General features: G+C 35.9%; 1 protein-coding gene across 5 annotated transcripts in view; it reads right to left on the reverse strand.

Moving 5' to 3' along the window:
• LOC150108767 (tetratricopeptide repeat protein 33-like) overlaps window positions 1–17,942 on the reverse strand; it is a 110,129-nt gene that overhangs the window by 20,344 nt on the left and 71,843 nt on the right. The window contains exon 6 of one of the 5 annotated variants that reach the window (XR_016550681.1): window positions 8,954–9,163. The exons of the other annotated variants lie outside the window; for them this stretch is intronic. The gene's annotated coding sequence lies outside the window, so the exon portion shown is untranslated. The remainder of the gene's footprint in view (window positions 1–8,953; window positions 9,164–17,942) is intronic. 5 annotated transcript variants of the gene reach the window in all.

Raw genomic sequence — 17,942 nt, forward strand, 5'->3', positions numbered from 1 at the left:
TTAATAAACCTGCTAGTTTCACCACGTAAGCTAGTGGTTTCATCTGGGTTAGGATAAACACACAAATAAATATACAACAAGTGTTAAATATAAATCATTACATAACTAAAAAACCCTGAATGTGTAGGAACCATTACACAAAAGTACAAGTAAAACAGAAACACATGGAGCGTGGAAGATGGTACATAGTCATTATTCAGCAGGTATAGTATGCCTGCCCACACTTCATAGAACCGACATTGGCTTTGTGTCAAGAATAGTCAATTCATGCTGAAGGGGAGAAAGAAATAAAAGATGGCCACCAACATGCGAAGTCACGTGCTTTATACATACATTTTCCCACTTTAAGAACTAGAATTTTCATAGAAGCTAATTTTCTGACATACAATAATAAACACTCATCCCACGAAACACATTGATTATCCTAATAACGGAATGGATGTCGAAGGGTCTTGCATCTGTGGACGTACAGTATATGCCCGATGATTTTGCAAAAAAATAAAGTCTGATGTGTTTAAAGATCTAATGAGTGACTTCCAAATGTCACACAAAATCATCCCTTGATTTCTGTTGAGAGTCCCTTGTGAGTGGATTACGATTATAGCCTCTTTGATGTTGCAGGTGCTGAAGTTGTCTTCTATGTATGTCATGGAGCTTTTGTCCTATTCAATGCTGTGGTGAGTGTGGGAGAAATGGAATGCAAGACCTGAGCTGTCTTCTCTGTTGTTATTGAAGTCTTCATAAAAATCACTTTAGAACTTGAAAATGAAGGAAAATTACCTTTACTAATGTTTTAATTACATTAAAAAAAAAAAAGCAGACAGAGACATTTCTCTTGGAGTGTACTGTAAACTAACTCGTATAGGTTGTTATCTACATTTTCATCCTCATTGCCCCATATTTCACAAAAATTAGGTACGTACACATGCTGAAAAAGAGGGCGATCTCTATTATAAGAGATGAAGGAACACTAACAGAAGAATTACATTCTATTCTCCAACTATTGATCAGCAATGCATATCCTAAAAAATTAGCAAGAAGAACACTATTCTCTATCTCTCTTATCCCTCTCCACAACTGATCAATGACATTCATTACAGAAAATCGGTTTCCATCACCTTTTATTATCAAACTTTCACTAAAAATTGAAAATCTCCTGAAATCTCATGACATCAGAGTGGCCTTCAAACCCATTATGACAGTACGAAATCTGTTACACTCACACAAGGACCACAATCCTTTCAACAAACATCCTGTAGTTTACAATATTCCATGTTCTTGTAAGCTTTAATTACATAGAACAAACATCAAGAAGTTTAGAAATAAGACAAAAGGAGCATATTGGAGATGTCAATAACAACAGAGAAGACAGCTCAGGTCTGGCTTTACGTTTCTCCCACACTCACCAAAACATTGAATGGGACACGAGCTCTATGCCATACATAGAAGACAACTTCAGCACTCACAACATCAAAGAGGCTACAATGGTAATCCACTCTCAACAGAAACTAAGGGATGATTTTGTGTGACCTTTGGAAGTCACTCATTAGATCTTTAAACACACTGGACTTTTAATTTTTCTGCAAACTATCATGCGCCAGCTTCAATGCTCCGCATTTCTGTTTTACTTGTACTTTTGTGTAAAGGTTCGACATTCTGTGTTTTTAGTTACGTAATGATTTATATCTAAAGCTTGTCGTTTATTTATTCGCATGTTTATCCTAACCCAGATGAAGCTACTAGCATAAGTGGCAAAACTAGTAGGTTTATTAAATAATTATTGACCTATAAACCCAGTGTTAGTTATATTTTTATTATAATATAAACAGCGCAAAGAAGTTCTTCAAATGGAATGAGATACTTAAAAGAGGATATAAATCACAAACCTGACTACTGACTACCAAAGCAGATTTAATTATTATTATTACATGACACCTCCAAAGCATCCTTGGAATAATTATGGGAGGATACACTGCTTCACCACATGCAACTCACTGTCTCCTCTACTTAATCATCCAACTATACATTATCACACTACTACCATCAACAACACACAATGCCATCTACTGCCTATCACTACCAATAGCATTTTTTTGCCTGTAAATTGCATGTGTTCTCTTGGCTAATTTGTTTGTATGCAGAATGCAAAACATGAGATTAACAAGAAAACAATTGTTGAGGAATTCAGACAGTGTTTTGAGCCTTTTGTTGAAGAACACACACACACACACAATGGAAGGCTTTGATAACAACAGAATGTTATTAAAGCCCAAAAAAATAATAAGGCAGCTGGTGAAAATAAAACTGCAGAACTCCCCAAAACTGAAGAAGCAACTAGCAACTGACATTTATGAACTCAATTTAATATGGCCAAAGAGAAAATCCCTGTTGACTGGAATGTAGCTATACTGTGGCCTATTTTTTAAAAAAGAAAACCCAGTGATTATCAGTAACTACAGAGGTATCTCCATCTTGAACACTTGTAACAAAATATTCTAGACTGATCTAGAAAAAGAATTAATGTACATCTGAAACATCATCACATATTATAAGTGTGACTTCTGCTAGGAAAAGTCAACAAATTATATTATTTTCATGTTCTGACAATTGTTAGCAAAACATTATGAATTTGATTAAGAATTATATGTACTTATGAACTACAAATGAGCATAGACAATAAACATTGAAATGCAGTATGGAATGCAATGAGACTTTTTTTTTTTATAACACAACAAATGTATATAAATATGAAAAGACAATGTAATCATCACAACCTCTGCAAGATATGTTTCCTATAGAAATGTTCAAGTTTTGGGGAAAAAAAAAAAAAAAAAATCTGGACTTTGCCAAGGAGATGCTCACCTGATCTTGCTGAACTTAGCAATGGGGGGAAAAAAAAAATCATTAGAGACCTAAATAAATGGGATAGCATCCTATTGGCAGGGCTTGAAAATGTGCTCGGCTTGTTTATGACACAAAAATTTTTAGTTAATGATTAAAAAAAAAATCAGAAGTCATTTTAATTGCCAATTTTATTTACATAATGCTGATTCTATAGCATGTTTTTTGTCATAAATAGTTATATACACTGATATAAAGAAGTCAATGGATATTCAATGGGCAAGGTGCATCATGCTATGTAATGAGTCACATGTTTGTAGCCAGTATAAATTGGAGGAATATGAAGCTTCCAAGTCAGTGCGACTGAGTCCGGTTAAAATGGCTACAAGAAGGGAACTGTCAGAGTTTGAAAGAGAGATTGTGATAGGATGACATGTTGCAGGCCTGTTTGACAAATTTAAGTTGTACATATTTGGTCTGATGTATTAAAATAAACTTTTATTATTAAAAGACCAGAAGATAAATGATAAAATATACAAAGAGCCAACAAGTTTCACTAGCCACTGTCTAGCATTTTCAAGGCTGAACTGGTGTGAAAACAAATGCATTAAGTTATATTTCAAACATACACTTTAGTAACTGTTAGGCCGTTACATTTGATCATTCTGTTTGAAGACGTGCATGTGTTCGAAAGCTTCAGTCAGATTCCGGTACATGACCACGTGTTGTGTAGTTTTTTGCATATTGTAATTCTGTTGAACTGAGAGAGAGATGATGAGATTTTTCCATATGTCTTTAAGAATGATACCCTGATTTCTATTTAAATTATTGCCTGTGCGTAGTACCACAGCTGCTTCTTTTAAGAATGACTACAGATACAGAACTTTAAAAGAAGCAGCTGTGGTACTACGCACAGGCAATAATTTAAATAGAAATCAGGGTATCATTCTTAAAGACATATGGAAAAATCTCATCATCATCTCTCTCTCAGTTCGACAGAATTACAATATGCAAAAAACTACATAACACGTGGTCATGTACCGGAATCTGACTGAAGCTTTCGAACACATGCACGCCTTCAAACAGAATGATCAAATGTAACGACCTAACAGTTACTAAAGTGTATGTTTGAAATATAACTTAATGCATTTGTTTTCACACCAGTTCAGCCTTGAAAATGCTAGACAGTGGCTAGTGAAACTTGTTGGCTCTTTGTATATTTTATCATTTATCTTCTGGTCTTTTAATAATAAAAGTTCTTTATTTTGTTTGACAAATTGTTAACATATTGGATGCTATTCCAGGTGAACAGAGTGATAACATACTGAGATTGAAATGAGGGAGTTAACAGCAAGTGCTACCTGCAGTGGATAATAACCCACCAAACTCACTGAATATGACTGTAGGGTGTTACGGATGATAATATGTAAAAAAGCTCAGCCAATATGCTGTATGTAGAGGAGTTTCATGCATCAATTGGAACAAAATCTGCATGAAAACATTCAGAACCAAAGCTCACAACAATGGTTTCCATGGTAGGACCACAATATGCAAGCCCCACATTATTCAAACAAACATAAGGTATTGTCTTCAGTGGTGCAAAGGGCATGTATAGTGAATGATGGAAACTTGAAAAGCTGTGTTATATGACAAATCACACTATACCCTCTGCTGAGATGCCTGGTGAAGGTCTCTTACCAGACTGCGTAACTCCAACTATGAAATTCGGAGGCAGCAGTGTGGTTTTTCCTGGTTTGGCCTCAGATCTCTGTTTGTGTAATCACAAAAAATTCAATTCCAAGAAGTATCTGAACATTCTTAACAATAATGCATCCTACTTTGTGGCATTCCATTGTTTCTTTCAACAAGACAATGCACCATCATAAGGATGCTGCTGTAACTGCATGGATTGTGGAGACAAATGTCATCACACTTGAATGGCCTCCACATAGTCCTGATTTCAACCCTAACACATCTGGAGGATGAACTAGAGCAATGGGTGAGATCAGAGGATGTTCATACCCACATCAGTCCAGGACCTCATTACATGCCTACAGGAAGAATAGCCTGAAATTCCCAAGGATCGCTATCATACACTTGTGGAAAGTATGCCTTGTAAGATTACTGCAGTCATCACAGCAAAAGGAGGTCCTGCATCATATTAAGGTGGGTGCTATGGCTGTTTGTTCCTCACATTATGGTGCTCACTGACTTCTTTCTAAGCAGTGTATATATTTACTTATTTATCGTACCTACTGTGGCATGTTGGTCATTACAAACAACTGTATTGTTGACATTATAGATTTTATCATAACAAAATGCAATTTATAAGAGGCTAGGGCACACAGGAATCAGAAAAATTTTAAACAGCACTCCGGCTTGCTAACATGAAGTACAAGCTAATCACAGGTGACACAGAAAAGATGAGTAGACAGTGAGAACTGGCATATTTCGTACAGTGCTGGAATATGCAGAATATGAAAAATGTACCATTAATAGTGGATATGAAAATTTGAAAAGTATTAATTTTTTTTCTTGATAAAATAAAATGTATATATTAATATTTATTCTGAAAATATAACCAAAGTGTTTTTTGAAAATAAAATTGTTTTCTCAGTTGCTACTGCATTATATGATATCTTTGACCCTGTCTGTCCACCAATGTTTGGGAGTAAAATTAGAATTCAGAAAACCTACTAGTGTAGTTAAATACGTGTTTAGACCTAAAAGGTTTTATGTTTGTATCCTTCATATTTGCTTATAATGGCACAGAATAAATTGTTTGCCTTCTTTTTTTCATAGAAGTAACTGAAGATAGACTGTAAGTGTTAGGACTGAAAAGGTGTGTGACGTACTGTGTTAATGATAAAATGCATGTTGTTTCTTCCTGACTAAATACATTAATATATGTAGTTAACATATTTACTTCAACACTGCTAGTTACATAGGATAAAAATTAGCCACGGCATTAATAAAAGCTTATAAATTGACCAGGTCCATGAATGAACTCACATGATTATGATATGTGAGTAACCCAGGTTGGCACGCCTGACAAGTGAGACAGTACAAAAATTTTCAAGCCCTGCCTATTGGCCTATGCTGATGGCATCAGAGACTATCATTAGGATGTTATACAAACTACACCTAATTTAATTAAGGCAAGTAAGCTCATGAGTTTGGTCATAAACCAGTCAAACACTTAAACATATGGGGAGGGAGGGGACCCACAAAAAACCAGAATCTGAACTTGGTGTGCATGCATTTTCTAGTTATGGATGAGGCCACTAGGCATTGTGAGTGTGCAGTTTTCTGCACCAGTCTAGCAAGTAGCATCATCCTGTGTGAACTGGTTTGTTGTTCTGGCTGCTTTTTTGTTAATGCTTACAAGCAAGTTTGCGATTTTGTGATGGCTGACCACAAGGAACAGAAAGCGCATGAAATTTTGTTTGGGTAAAACTGCAGCTGAAACCACTGCTATGCTTCAGGAAGCCTTCAAGAATGACACTTTAGGTTAAACACAGGTCTACAAGTGGTTTTCCCATTTCAAAAATGGGGACATGTCAATTGAAGACCAACCACGATTTGGCTGACCTTCAACAAGCAGAAACAATAAAAGATGAAGGTTTGCCAGGCAATCAATGAAGATCATTGAAAGACCACTGAGCAAGTTTCTGAAGAGATGAATTTGTTACTGAGTTCATGCCAGAGAATTTTAACAGAAGATTTGCAAATGAAATACATGTCTGCTAAATTTGTACCTCGTTTGCTGCAATTTGAGACAGCAAGTTCTTAATGGGGACATGTCAGAACCTTGTCCCCCATTAAGAACTTTCTTTCAAAAGTTCCAGACCAGAACTTTTTTTTCAAAAGTTGTGACCAGGAATGAGTCTTGGTGCTAAGGTTATGATCAAGACGCAAAACAAGCACCAAGCCAATGGAAACATGCAAATTCACTGAGACCCAAGAAGGCACATCAAGATAATGTTTATTGATGTGAATGGAATTGTGCACAAAGAATTTGTAACTCCTGCTCCTGGACAGACAGTGAACCAACTTTTTTTTTATCATAACATTTTGAGAAGACTGCACGACTGTGCGAGACAAAAACAGCCAGAAATGTGGAGTAGCGGAGATTGGTTGCTGCACCATGACAATGCTCCAAGCTACACGGCCTTGTCTGTCCAACAGTGCTTGACAAACAAGAACATGGCGGTTGTACTCCATGTTCTTGTTCGGTTGTACCCCTTTAATACGCACTTGATCTCTCTCTCTCTCTCTCACATGGATAGAGAAAACCATGAAAATGCAGCGATTTGTTGATGTGGATGAAGTGAAAGAAAAGTCACTGGAGGCCATAAACAGTATTCCAGTTGAACATTTCCAGAGCTGTTTCCAGCAGTGGAAAAATTGCTGGGACAAGTGCATTGATTCACATGGAGACTTTAAAGGAGACTAATATATAGTATTATAAACTTTAATACCATTTTTTAAAAAAAAAAATAATTCTGGTTATTTTTGGGTACCTCCTCATATGTGCATTTCAAGAATCCAACTTGGTTGTTGATAATTATATCTTTGAGCAATTGGGCAATTTTAACTATCTAAGAACAAACATAAGTATCAAGAGAGAATACAGGAGAAAACTGAGAAAACCAACTGTGGATATTTTGCAATTTTACAAATTCTAAAATCTAGATCATCATCAAGAAAATCTAAAATAAATAAATAAACTCTGTTTCAGCTACCTACATCCAACATTAACCTATGGTTGTGAAACATGTGGTCAACCAAAGGGGGATGAAAGAAAACATCACATTGGGGAGGGGGAGTAACACAATGAGGAACTATGAAACCTGCTTCAAAGACCCAACATTATATTATTTATAAGTAGCAAGAGAAGTGAGTGATTTGGTCATGTTTAGGGAGCAGATGACCATTCAAACAAGCAATAAGACCTACAGGAAGACTTAACTACTACATAGTAATGGTTGACCAAATTAGTGATACTTTGGAATACAGTTTGAATTGTCATGTTTCTCTGTATATATATATTACTACTATTATGGGACACTTCCAAGGAATCCAAGGATTCAATGAGGGAAGGTCCTCAACTCCACTACTAGATGCAGTATGTGTATACCCAGATGATAACCTAAATATGAGGGTTGAAACATTGAGAAATTAAATTATTATCCTTAACATGGTACTAGTCTCCATAATTTTGCCAAAATAAAATCAAATATAGTTTATTAACTTTTTATGTGTTGTTTTTCTGGTAAGATATAGTAATGCCTAATAGCACAACACCTGCAAGTTTGAACTGATGTATTTTGAAATATTATATTCTTTACTAGTATTTATTCCTCTAGTGACTAATATGTTCAGTGTTGAAAGAAACATTCCTGCATCACTGTATTTTCCCTTCCTATGCCTTTCCTGGATTTATTCATTATCACTATTGGTCACTTTGAGCACAGATTAATAACTGCCTGAGAGGATACCACATTTCACTGAGCAAAGTATGATTTTTACTTACTTGATTTTACAAAGTGAAAAGCCTAATTCTTTTGAAATGCAGTTTAAACAATTCCAAATTCTGATAGTATGTTCAAACTGTCCAACATGTGAAACATACAAAAATCTCTTATATTTAATCCATTTCTACAGTTGTCTATTTCTATTTTTTGCAACTATGCTCATGAAATGAAGGGAAAATTAGAGTCACACTATTTAAATTTAAATATGCTTTATGAGGTTTTTGGTTTGATAACGCAAGTATAATACTCATTCATTTGATAATATATATATATATATATATATATATATATAGCAGATAAAGTAGTCTTGCTGGAAACCTTCATAAATCTGGATATTTTAAGTGCTATAATACTTTTTTTTTAATATTCATAAAAATTAGTTATTCAGATTTCTTTTTCTTCTGCACAAATTTATCAGCATTCATATAACTCTTGGTGAACTCGAAAGTCTTTTCAAATGCTTTTCTTCTAAATTATGCTTAAAGAAAAGATTAAAGTAGCTTAAAAGACAATTGTGAATTCAGAGTTAGCTTTACTTTATTTGTGAAATGTTAATAATAAAAAAAGGGTTTCACCTCAGATGCACATATTCCATACCAAACTTATGTCAAGAGAATTTCAAAATGATCTTCAGAGTTTCTTTATGTCCTCAAGAATCAGGTATATACATAATGTCTTATCAATGAGCATGGACACAGCTAGGGATAAATACACATTATCACACCACTTCAGGAAATCTTCCAAAATTTGTGATTTTTATTTTCTTCGTTCAACATATGGAGTGCCTGTATTTTATAGAGGTATATAAAAATTTTTTTTTCAATATGATATATTTCTCAATGTAAGTTGAATGTATAAGCAACTGAAATTGCAACTTTTAACATATAAAAACATCAAATTAATTTTTACTAAGAGTCACACCATTTAAATATAAATATGCTTTAGCCTGAGGTTGTGGTTTCATAACACAAGTATAATACTCATTCAGCTGAGTACTAAACTCTGCACATATACCTTTATTAAGCAGCTGTTTTAATTCTTGTTTTGCTATGCATTACTTTTAGGGGAAAAATAAATTGGTAGGCATTTCCTATGACTTTTTAGGGCAGAATATCAAAACAAATGGTTTTATTCAGGTACCAGGATTTTTTGCCTGAACATTGGATATTTCCTCCTGAAAAATCAACTGAGCATGCAGTTTACAGATATAATGAAGTCATTTTCTTATTCAAAACAATATGCAGTATTTCAGAGCCCAATTATAATTAAAGTAGATGGAATAATGCCCCCCCCCATGATAATTCTATCCACAAAGGGTGGAAACATATACCATATTAGTACAGTGGCTGTTAAGGATTATGTTATCTGGAAACTTGTTTTAGAGAACACCAAACATGGTGTTTGATTTCACTTAAAGTAAACAAGGTGGTCTTGTACAAGGCAATGAATATCATTTACCACTTAAATGATCACATTTGTTAATACTGACTAATAGTAACTTGTAAAGTAAAAAAAAAATGCAGATCACACTATTTGCTATCATAGTGACTAGTAGTATGATTTAATGGATCCATCCATTTCAATATTATTGTTTCAATATTTGTTTTAAGATTACTTACATTAAAAAATTAAGGAAAATATTTAACTTTCATATAAAAATATGCAATGCATATATAGAATGAATATCAGAAGAATACTTAATTCTCAGCAACTTTTGTGATGATCTTGATGCTATGTTTATGCTGGAAAATATTTGGCTCTTCTTAATCGTGTAAACAAAAGAACAAGGGGGTGCTTAGGGGTCAAAGCTCTATAACTGAGAGGAGACCTCCACATAGCCTTTAAAGGAATGTGGAGAACCGACCAGGGATTCTGACCGAATGTCCAATCCTTGCCTTCTCGTGGTGCACCCTGTTGGGTATCTACCTGGACACTGAACGAATGAGGATGGCCTGGCAATTTGGGATTTAGCCGACCAAATTATATTGTTATTGGCTTAAACCAATATAGAAAATGATGGTACAACATGACAAAACTTCATGCCAGCTGGGGCGTCGCCCGGATAAACAAGGCCCCCATTGTTTTCGCCAGGGAACCAGGGCAAACAGCAAAAAGTCAGCTACTGGAACAAATCTGAAAGCACACCCCAAATCATCAGAGTTAAAGATTGGTACTATCAACATAAGAAGCCTGAATGGCAAAGAAATGGAGCTAGCTGAGGAATTAGATAAGTACCAGATCGACATAATAGGGGTGACTGAAACAAAAAAAGACAAAAACTGATGAGATCTTTCTGAACAATAAATACAAAATGTTATATTCAGGCAATGACAATCAAGGAAAAGAAGGAGTAGCCATAGTATTCAACACAAAATACGAAGCTAATCTTCTTGAATGGCAGGCAGTCTCAAGTAGAGTAATGTGGGCAAATATCAGAATGGGGAATTAGACAATGAGACTTATTTGTGCCTATGGTCCCACAGAAGGTTCTACTAAGGTAGAAGTGGAGAAATTTTGATGCTTTAGAAAAAGGCAACTGACACAATGAAAAAGGAAAAGTTAGTTCTTGTTGGGGATCTAAATAGCAGAGTAGGAAATGATTGTCAGACACAAAAATATTTTGGGAAAATTTGGAGAAAAGAGCAAAGCTAATAATAATGGCAAATACTGTTGGATTTCTGCTCAGAACATGGACTGGTTATTACTAACACCATATTCCAACATAAAAATGTGCAAAAATTTACATGGAGAAAAGTGGCAAGCAATTAGAAAAGTCTCATTGACTATGTTTTTGTTGATAGTGATGTTTCCTCCCTGGTGCAGGACACCAGAGTGTATAGAGGATTTGAAATTGGAAGCGATCACTATTTAGTCTTGAGCAGGATGAAATTGAATTTCATATTGAAAAGAATAACATGTAAGAAAGTTTTAAAGCTAATAAACGTTGAGCAGCTCTCAGATGGGAACTGTAGACTAAAATACACAAAGATAATTGAAGAAAAAATGAAAGAGTTTGAGAACAGGAACCAAACCTTGGAGATTCAGTGGCAAGCCTTGAAGAAAACCCTGATTGATTCAGCCAGAGAGGCATGTGGTGAGGTTGTCTACAAGGGTAGAAAAATCAGACCTCCATGGTGGACACAGGAAGTTAAAAAGGCAGTGAGGGAAAAGAAGAAAGCATATCAAAAGTTCCTGGCAAATAAGTCACCTTTTACTCTTAGAGAATACAGAGACCAATATAAGAAAGCGAAACACTGTATAAAACTAGCTAAACAAAAGTCATGGGGGGACTTTGGCAAGAACATAGAAAATAAATATCAAGAAGGTGATAAGATATTCCGGAGGTTGTTGAAGCTTAGAAATGGAGGAAAGAGTGCTGTAAAAGGAGTTAGAGATGATAAAGGTGACATGAAAACAGGAGAAAAAGATATCCTTGAAGTATGGCGTACTTACTTTGAAAAACTCATAAATGAAACAAGCAGTGATGACAGCACAGTGGTAAAAAACACTGACCATGCATGCAGTCAGTAATATATATCCATACTTGAAATAGAAAAAGCCATCAAAGGCTTGAAATGTGGAAAGGCAGCAGGAGTAGATGATATTTGACCAAAAATGCTGAAGTGTGCTATAAAAGTCATACAGTTGCTGCACTGCACAGTGCAGAAAACCTGGACAGAGGGACGAATTCCCAATGATTGGAGTAGAGCTCTAATAGTACCCATATATAAAAAGGGAAATAAAACTGAATGTGAGAATTACATAGGTATTTCTCTATTGAGTGTTCCTGGCAAGATCTATGCAAGTATATTGAGAAACGGTTGAGAAGCATTGTGGAAGAAATGGTTGGTGAAGAACAAGCTGGATTCAGGCCAAATAGATTCTGTCAGAATCAGATCTTCACTTTACGACAAATAGTTGAGAAGGCATGGGAATATAACAAAGATCTGTATTTAAGTTTTGTCAACCTGGAAAAGGCATATGACAAGGTGCCAAGAGAGAAGCTATTCAATAAGCTACAGTTATATGGTGTCAATGGGGCATTATATCAAGCAATAATTAGTCTTTATTTGAGTTGAAGTCAGCAGTTAGAATTGAAGTACAGGAAGATGGTTTAATGTTAAATCTGGTGTCAGACGAGGATGTACATTATCCCCTCTGTTATTCATTATCTATATGGATCACATTATGAAGGAAAGTGGTATTAAAATGATATCAGAATTGGAGATGTTAACATCAGCTCTTTGCTTTATGCGGATGATGTTATACTTCTAAATAAATCCGCTAAAAGTTTGCAAGATTCCCTGACTAAATTGAATAAGTATTGTAATAGATATGGTATGAAGGTCAGCATTAAAAAGACAAAGACAATGAAAATAGGTAGGATTGTTGAAAATGTCAACTGTGCTGTAAATGGGAAACCTGTGGAACAAGTAAAACATTTCAGCTACTTAGGCACGATATTTACTGGTAAATTAAATATGGAAATAGACAATAGAATCAACAAAGCTGATATGGTAGGCACTCAATTGAATAAATTCATATGGAATAAGAGAGAAATTAATCGGAACACTAAATTAGATGTATACAAGACAGAGTTCAAACCAGTTTTAACTTATGGATATGAGCTGGGAGAGAAGTAAAACAATTGACCAAAGAATAGAGACCGTAGATATGAGAGTCCTGAGAAAGATTATAGGCATGAACAGATGGCATCAATGGCAATATCATATTAAAAATGAGGATATTAGGAAAGAACTTGACAGCATCCAGGAATGCGTCAGCAGAGCTAATCTCAGGTGGCATGGTCACTTAAACAGAATGGGCGAGGAAAGATTAGCAAAACAAGTGTTCTCTGTCAGGTTGGCAGCAAAATGACCCAGAGGAAGACCAAGATATAGGGGGATTAATATGGTACAAAGTGCCTTAGATCTGATAATGTTGGGGTCTTGACAAGTAACAGACTGATTTGGAGGAAAATTGTAGATAGGAAGTTAGCAATGATGTAAATGTTTCATGGAGTACCATCATATCCCGTACACCCCCTTGAGGGTACATGTCAGGAATTTGATGATGAGAAACGAACAATTTTGCAACTCAATTTTTTTTACTACCATTATTCCACATTTTATCTTTGTTATAAGGACCTCGTTGTGAATATGTTACATATTGGGAGTAGGAGTACTAGATATCAATATGGATGTTGCTATGAATGCACACACACAAGTGAGGGATGACTTCTGGCTTGCTTCCAGGCACAGGGGGTGTTGTCTAAAACTTTAGGTTAAGTAGGAGTCAGTTGGATGATCAGAATATCAGTTGATACTTTGAAAACATAATTCAAATTTAAATTTTGTCTTATGAATTCAAACCTTGGTAATATTTTTATGTTCATTACAACTACTCTACAGCATGCCTAATGGTAACATGTACTGCAGGAGCAAAGGATTCTGTATATGTAATTAAGCTTGAGCTGCAAAAAAAGAAACAGCTGTGGTGGGAATTTAAAGAGAAAGGCGACCTGCAGGCACACAAACGGTATAAAGTGCAGGCCAGAAGGGTAACGAGTATGGTAAGAAAAGCAAAAGCAGATTATGAAAGGAAACTAGCTATGCAAGCTAAAGAAAATCCCCAAACAGTTCTTTCAATATGCTGCAAGTAAAAGAAAAACTGTACACGGCAGAATGATTTTAAAGAATGGCGATGGCAAGGAGGTCACTGAATCAGTCGATATAATGGAATTACTGAGTGAGCACTAAGCAAGAGTATATCATCCAGGTGGTGACATTGAAAGAATGAAGGAACCATTAGTTTATATGGGAATTGTGGTGAATGAAGTGGAGGTGAATAGTCTATTACAGAACCTTAATGTGAATGCATCTGTGGGATCGGATGGTATACCGGCACGGGTCTTACGTGAAGCGGCTAAAGAATTATCAGTGCCCTTGACCATGTTGTTTAATCTGAGTCTCGGGTCTGGTTTAGTCCCAAAAGGTGTGGAAAATAGTTCCACTGCATAAAGGAGGATCCAAGACTACGGTTGCAAATTACCGACCGATCAGCATATCAGGAGTCGTTGTCAAGGTCTTGGAGAAAGTAATCAAGGGAAAAATACAGGAATGGATTGATGAAAATGATATACTGTGTGGGGGACAGTATGGCTTTGTGAAGGGTAGATCATGCCTCAGTAACTTGCTCAAGTTTTATAACACAGTGACGGCTGAACTGGATAAGGGTAATGGGTTTATAGTGATACTGCTGGACCTGGCTAAGGCCTTTGACAGGATACCACATGGAATTCTAATCCGTAAACTGCAACATATGGGAATGGATAAAGAGTTGGTGAGATGGTTAGGAGGGTGGTTGATGGAGAGATATCAGAGAGTAGTTTACTTAGGAGTAGAGTCCAAAAGACGGCCTGTGACTAGTGGTATGCTTCAGGGTTCTGTTCTTGGACCACTGCTGTTTAATTTGTCCATCAATGATATAGGGAAGGATCTAAGAGGAACGGTTCATTTGTTCGCTGATGATGTAAAGTTGGGTAGGACAATAGTGAATGCAGAAGATGTCAAAATCTTGCAGGATGATTTGGATAGATTGGAAGTCTGGGCTAAGGAGAATGGATGTCAATTTAATGTGACAAAATGTAAGGTTATGCATTTTGGGGTGAAAAAATTAGCAGCAGTATACCACATTAGTGGAACTGTACTCCAAGATATTGATGAGGTCAGGGACTTGGGAGTGTTGGTGGATAGGGAGATGAAGTTTATAGGGCATGCAAAAGTGGCTAAATCAGCTCATCAAATCACTTGGCTGCTGAAGAATACTTTGGAGCAGAGATAAGCAAGTTATTGTTCCTCTGTACCGAGCCTTGATAAGACCTCATCTTGACCACTGTGCCCATATTTGGTCACCTAGGTTTCTTCTTGATGGGGAGGATGTTGAGAGGATCCAGAGGCGAGTGACCAAGATGATAACAGGTCTATAGAATGAACCTTATGAGAACAGGTTGGAGATTTGTGGGTTGCAGAAATTGGTTGATAGGCAGAAAGGGGGAGATATGATTGAGACATTCAAAATGCTGAAGGATTTCTATAGGATTAATTCAGAGGATATTTTTGAGATCAGGACTGGTGGTGGTTGGAGGACTAGGGGACATCTATGGAAGCTGGGCAAGAGTGTGGTTAGTAAGGGTGTTAGAGCTGGGTTCTTTACTTTCAGAGTGGTAAATGAGTGGAATAAATTGCCAGAGTCTGTTGTGGGTGCTATGACAGTGAATGAGTTCAAGGGAAAGTATGATAGATACTGTGAGAATGTCGAATAGTTGTGTGGACATGATGTTTAGGGCCTCCCTCGATGAGTCTAAGGACTCGTTGGAGTCGCCCGTAGTAGTAATAATAATAATATGCCTAGTGGGAAAAGGGGACAAATTAATTTTGTTGCCTTAGAGATGGGATGGAGAAGGGACATTAGTTCTTGAAACTGGCTTGAAAACTTTCGATTTATATTCTTTTAACAGAGATTTTAGTATTGAATATGTTCCTTTTAGATATGGTAAGGTAAATAGCCCTTATAAGCAGTTTCCAAATTATAGAGTATTTCTTCTGGATATATTTTTTTCATGATTTGACATGAAGAACCATTACTAGAAAATAATCCTCCAAATCTAACATCATGAGCTAAAGTTTGTAAGTGGAACAAACATTGACACTGGCAGCTATGAAGCTGATGATGATAATGAATGAAATACTCTGCATAAAGATGATGTGTGATTTTTTTTTATATCATTCTTACATACTACAGGTTGCAAAACCCATAATAACAGTGCAATGTTATTGGTTCTGTCTGAAGGAAAAGAAGCAATTTACTGATGTGTTTCTTGAACTGATGGAGATACTAGTCCTTGGGTGAAAATAGTATAAGGAAAGCTATTCCAATGAACATAGATAGATCAAATTGAACAAGCTGCTTTTCATTTAAAAATACTCGTGGCCAGTTCAACAGAACAGAAATCGTGAAAATATTTGCTGAAAAGGTATAAAGCAAAACATCTATGAGAAAGTGAATACAGCGAGAGTGTGTGTGTGTGTGTGAGTAAAGAAAGGCGGGGGGGGGGTCATTTATTAACTGGTTGCTCTCTTTTGATATGCATCTCTTAGGAAGTTTCTGAAGAACAATGGCAAATGCAGAAACAGTATTATAAGGTTAAGCGAATTTGGGATTTAAATAATGTCAACAGTTGCACAGGTGAGAAGTATTTTCATGATTGAAAAGGATACTAAGTTTTTTGATAGCTGAAGAGACTATGGATATGATGAATTTCTTTTGGGAAAGGATGGTAAAAGTGTTCATTAATCCAAGAAGAGAAATGCAATCATAGAAGATCAGATGCGAGGTAAGAGAAAATTATTATTATTACCTGACACCTTGAAGGAGTCCAAAGATTCATCGAGGAAGGACACCCACTCCACAACTCTCCATCTCCACCAATCCACTACTACCATCATCACTTAACACCAACACCACTAGTATTTTTGCAGCCAATAACAAACATCCATGCCCTCAGCGGGATTCGAATCTGCAGCCTTTTGGCTGGAGAGCTGCTACCCACTCGACAAACAGAATAGCAAGGAGACACTGGGTACAGAAGATCTTGTTTTCTCTATGAACATTATTTGAAGTTAATAAGAGAAGATTGTTTATGCAGATGAGAAATGTGAAGAAAAAGCATAGAATCCTGGGATACTCTGGCATTAGCAGAGAAATCTTAAGAGAGTAAACCATCCACCTTGATACACACAGTGAAATACTATAATATAAGGAAAATACCATCCAGTTGCAGCAGATGGAAGGTACATCATACGATGATAATTTGGTGGGCTTCTATATCAGACTCAATCAAATGCTCTGAAATGTCAAAAGCAACCAGACAAGTTTCACCCAACTTTTCTATGACAGGTATCCAAAGATTGAGAAGGTTAAATAGGAAGATCAGCTGTGGAGCAAGAGTGGCAAAATCCATCAACCATTATCAATTCCTAATATGTATGCTCAGGGGGGAAAGAACAGGATATTATGATAGAATCAAATGAAAAGTTTGCATCATTACTAACTACCTATCAACAATTTTTCTCCAAGTTAATCTGTTATTTGTTTGGCCTCCAATCAGTCTAAGACACTTACTACATAAATCTCCCTCTGTTTTTTTTTCCTGCAATCTTGGCAAAAAAACAACAACAACTAATGCTTGATGTTTGTATAGCATATTAAGTCCTTTCCTGATATCCTCATTTTTCACGTGATTCTACCATTGAAGCAATCTGTTCACTAACCAGATCTTTCATATCTGTAGTCTAGAGTTTTTGATCAAGTATTTTATTCCTAACCTAGATCTCAGATCCATAAGTTAAAACTGGTTTAGACACTTATACAGCTAGCTTAGTGTTTAACTAATTTCTATCTTATTCCATATCAATTAATTCAGTTGATTTACTTCCTACCATGTTTGCTTTGCTAACTGTATTGTCTATTTTTACATTCAATTTGCTAATATCACTTAAAATT

Source organism: Typopeltis vanoorti, chromosome 3 (genome assembly GCF_054136105.1).
Source record: "Typopeltis vanoorti isolate ZY-2024b chromosome 3, IOZ_Tvanoo_1.0, whole genome shotgun sequence".
Taxonomy (NCBI): Eukaryota; Metazoa; Arthropoda; class Arachnida; order Uropygi; family Thelyphonidae; genus Typopeltis; species Typopeltis vanoorti.